The following is a 4,788-nucleotide window of genomic DNA, read 5'->3' as shown; positions in this document are numbered from 1 at the left end:
AAGAATTCGAGCCCTGGCTCCGCCTGTGTCTGTCTCCACCCCCCCTAGAGAGCAGCTCGCATTGTGGCTTTTCCACTGCGCCGCACGATACCGTGGCACCGGGCCCGGGGCGAGCCGGTGCCCTCCGGGGCCGTGCGGCGCCCGGCTGGGTCCTCGGGGGTCTCCACTAGCCTCTTCCCAGCGCGCAGGCCCTTCTTAGTTTTGTGCTTGGGGTTTTTGTCTCCCTGTCTGTGTGTATGTGTGTGTGCGCAGTTTTCCCTTCCACTAGCCAAGCTCCATCCCAGGAACGTGGGGAGGAGCCACTTGTGAGAGCGGAGCGCCCTCTGCTCGGTGGGAAGGGAGGAAGGGCAAGCAAAGGGGTCGCTGTAGGGCGGAGAAGCAAGTTTCTTGCAGCTGCTGCTAAGGCGTAGGTCCTCCATAGACACTTGAACGCTGAGGTAAGCCAGTGAGCGGTGACTCGAGGGGAGGCTGGTAGCCACGCTGTGAGTTGCACAACAGCGGTAAGGCTGTTGTGCAGCGGATTCTAACTGCCCTTCTTGGGCTCCTCAGCACGTGTACCCACTGTGACTGGCTCCCATATCAACTCCACAAAGATTACAGAGAAACCACTGGCAAAGAGGACTTATGAAATGGCTTGGGAGATCATGACAGGATCTGGTCTCAGTCTGTTATGGAGGACCATATCCTAGACACCTGCTCCATCATGTAACTGCTTTATCCTACTACCCCAAATGCAAACATAGACCATCAGGGAATGCACATACTTAGTTTCCTGGAAGGAGGATCCTGTGAATAAAGTTATATGGCTGGACATTATTTCCTGGTCCTTCTGTGGCATGACCAGATACCCCCTTCCCGTAAGCCTGTGAAAGCTAGCCTGATACCCCCTTCCTGTAAGCCTGTGACAGCTAATAGCATGTCAGTAGAGGAAACAAGGTCCTCATGAAGTGTCTGGAACAGAGAAGGGTACCCAAGCAGTCTATCCAGCCTGTAGTGTGTGTCTGGCTGCCATCTCAGCAGCCTGCAAGAAAGAGGATGGCAAGGAATGAACTCTGTGTTGATTGTATTCTTCTAGCCGAATTCAAAATGCAGTCCTTTAGCTGAGCTCTCTGGATTAAGAAACTATGAAATAGCTTCAGTATTGTGGATAGATAAGGAGTCACCCACATGAGAAGAAAACAATTATAACATGTTTGAGAACTGAGATGTCCGTACCTTTCCAGTATCTTGTTAAAGCCATCAGCATCAGTCAATTGACCCAAATCTGCTGCATCATGCTAAAAAAGTTACATTTTGTCCTTGCAAACTTTCAGTCATTTCTATAGATTTTTCAACTTTGCTGTGACAGATCCAGGTGAGGTTTTACTCAGTGCATGAATGGACAGGGGACTTAAGCATCTCAATACATTGTGCTTGGCATGCTCCCAGTCCCATGATGCTGGGTTTCATGCATAGCTGCAGGGTATCCCTTTGCATAAGGTGTATGTCCACTGATATACACTGAACACCTTTTGATATACTCATTATATATGGATGGGAGGCCACTGGAACAAAGAACTACTGATGTAAGTTTGAAAGATGAAGATTAGTATCAGTGTACCCACTTCGGCAGCCCATGAGATTTCTCCTTTGAAAGTAAAGCCAAAAACCTTTAGGCCAGTTCAGCTAGACAGATCAAAGATCTTCAACATGAACAAGCAGAGATGGTTTGGCATATAATGTTAGTCTTTATACTTGCTCTGAGATTTCCAGAGATTCTGACTAATGATGTCTTTTTTATGTAATGGTATGTTGTGCTAAGTGTTGCAGTAGTGCCTAGGAAATCAGTCTGAATTGGGTCTCATTCTGCTGGATGAGATCCACAACAGAAAGATGATTTCCCCTGTAAGAGATCCAAAGGTTTGTCTGAACTAGCTGACACATTAAATACTCTGGTGTGCATGCTGTGCTTGCAAAACATGTTACTTAAAGAGTGTTATTTTCTTTGTAATATTGAGATCTGACAATGTCACTTGGCTGTGTCACTCTCACAAGCCGTGGAAGATACAGAGATTATGTTTAACCAGCTTTCTGCACTGTCTAATTTTGTGCTGGCAGGCTGGATTCCTGAGGTATGTTAGATGAGTCTCAGAGCTGCCTTAATTTATGCTGGCCAAACTGTTTCCTTCTGCACCATTTCACAGGTGCAGGATCAGCAGAGTAATTCATGTTCCACTCCCTGACTGCCCCTGCTCAGTATCTACCACAGTTCATCCCTGAATTCCCAGCGAGGGGACAAATGCTGCCACCAAGCTTAAAAAAGCTTTATTGATCTGAGAGTGGTGCTAAGAGAAACTCTGCAACAACACAAACTGCAGCTACACCCCTCCACCACGCTGCTTGCATGTAAATTTGGAGAACTCAAATTTTCACTAACACCCCCAGCTTTTTGCTAGTGTTTTAGCTGCACCAGGCTCCACAGTAGGACAGACGGCTGCACCTGGTTCCCTCCCAGAGATGCAGTCCCTTCATTTCGTATTTGGCAAAGTAGATAATTTTTATTCATCAAGCCCTTCTGGAGTGGAAATTTGGGCTCAAACTCTTCAGCTGGAAGAAACCATCCAATCTCCCTGTACTTTTTTGCCTGGTTTGCAGGTGCAATCTGGCTGCCATGTCATTGGTGAGTCTGGGGTTTCAGTGCACTCAAATAAATAAAACCCTCACCTGCCACAGCTGGTACCCATCTCTATTTGATTATGTTGTTTTCTCTCAGAAGATTTTTGATAACTGTGGCTAATCTAGAATTTTAAGGGGGAAAATTGGACAGATCAGTTTAGTTGGGTAGCTGATTCTGTGCAAACCTAAGCGGAATAGTAATGCATGACTAATACACAACAGCACTCGGCATGAGATAAAGATGCATGTGTAACATATGCAACATAAACCCAATGCACTGTGGGAAGACATGACAAAGATGTTTAACAGAGCTACTTCTCCGCTTCAGAAGTGCACCCTTGCCTGCAGAACACACACAGCAGTGCAATGACAGCAAAGCACGACCTTCGTGCTCTTCCGTCAGGTGCCCAGGGGTCCCACTGTTCTCCCTTCCATGTTTTCCAGTCTGGAAACAAGTGAGAAACTTCTCATCCCTGATCCAGCTTAACTGACCATAGAGCATCTGCCTGCTGCTAAGACAAGAGTCTCATTTTTGAGGAGCATATGTGAGCTGTAAATCTCTCTCTGTCAGTAACACTAGTTGCCAGTCAAGCAAAGAAAAAACCAAACTCCAAAAGCCTCTATTTTTTTTCTTTTTTTTTTGGTGTAAATATAAAGTAATTCGTTATTCCCATCTCCCCGGCCTCAGTGCCCAGCCTTGCACATGTTGGTATTTCCACTGTATGCCTGTTAAGATGAGAAAGAAGATGTAAAACGGGATCTATTTGGCTGACGGGGAGAGACGGACATTGCCGGCGCATGGCCAGCACTTGGTCAACGGGGGTCAGACCCCTCAGGGGCGGGGCGGGGCGGGGCGGGGCCGGCGCGCTCTCCCGCCACTACCGGTGCTGGCCTGACACCTAGCGGCCGGCCATGGCACCGCACGGTGGTCGGAGTAGCGCTGGAGTTAAGTATGTCCCTCCTAGGAGTAAATGAGCTCGAATTTCAAGGTGATGGGCATGGTGCTCAGCAGAAAAGGTTTGGTATGCGCTTCTATGAAAGCATACCTTAGGAACAGTCAAGAAACGCTAAAATTCCTAAAATTACGAGTAAGGATTAAGAAAGGAACAGAAAACCCCACAGCAAAATACCCCTGCATTTGCAAAGTACCCACAGCTCAAATGCTCTCTGCTGCTCTGATTCTTCATCTCAAACCCTACATATTCCATGGGTGAAGGGGCACTGACCACAGTCACAAGTAAAGTCTGGAAGAGGCCCAAGCGTTAGAGGATGTAGACCTGCTGGCTTAATGAGTTGAAGCCTACTAACATGACTACTGAGCAACCATACCAATGCTATCATGTCAACAGCCATGCTGACTTTCTGATGGGCCACTGGAGTCACCTGAACTCTAATTCAAAGGTTTCTTTTTTTTTCCATGTGGGAATTCCACTGGGAAAGAGAGACTTACCAAATGGTAACTACCTTCTTCTTTTCCTTTCCACAGATAGCTGGTCTTCCCAAAGTGGCCAACGTTTTCGAGTTCTCAAAGGTTCTTGGTATATAGCCTATGTTGGCAGTTGCTCACACGGCAAAATGTACTAGCTGTGGATCTGCTTGTCCATATTTGAATTTTCTAAATTCTGTTTATTTATAACGATGAATTTATGCAAAACTTTCATTCCTTCTTAGGAGTTGTTGAAATAGAGATCTTTATTTTTAATGCTGTTTTTAAAAAAGCTGTTCAGTATCTAGGCTATTTAAAATCTTTTATGGCTTCCATCCTTCTAGCATATTTTTTTCCAATGGAGATATTAAATAAAATTCCTCTTACCCATAACTTTTCAAGCAACATGAGCTGTAGTTTCCCATTAATTAATTAATTTTTTCTCCTCTTGCAAGGGTCCCTGTATCAGAACGCTGAGTCTGGTAGGGGGTGTCTACAGGGCACTTGCTTCAGTCTTTGTCCATGTGCTCTCCCTCAAAAGGGGATAACAACAATACATGAATGTCTTAATTTCCCAATTCCCACGTTTTGTTTCCATCTTTGCCAACAGATTCAGCATTGTCAGCATACAGAGCAAGACATATTTGGTAACGAGGTCCAAAGGACCACTCTTAACCAAAAGGACCAGACTGACTAGGCACTTGCTA

The sequence above is a fragment of the Pezoporus occidentalis genome, unplaced genomic scaffold (genome assembly GCF_034315485.1).
Source record: "Pezoporus occidentalis ecotype Australia unplaced genomic scaffold, CSIRO_AGI_Poc_V1 ctg47, whole genome shotgun sequence".
Classification (NCBI taxonomy): domain Eukaryota; kingdom Metazoa; phylum Chordata; class Aves; order Psittaciformes; family Psittacidae; genus Pezoporus; species Pezoporus occidentalis.
This window is presented reverse-complemented; position numbering follows the sequence as displayed.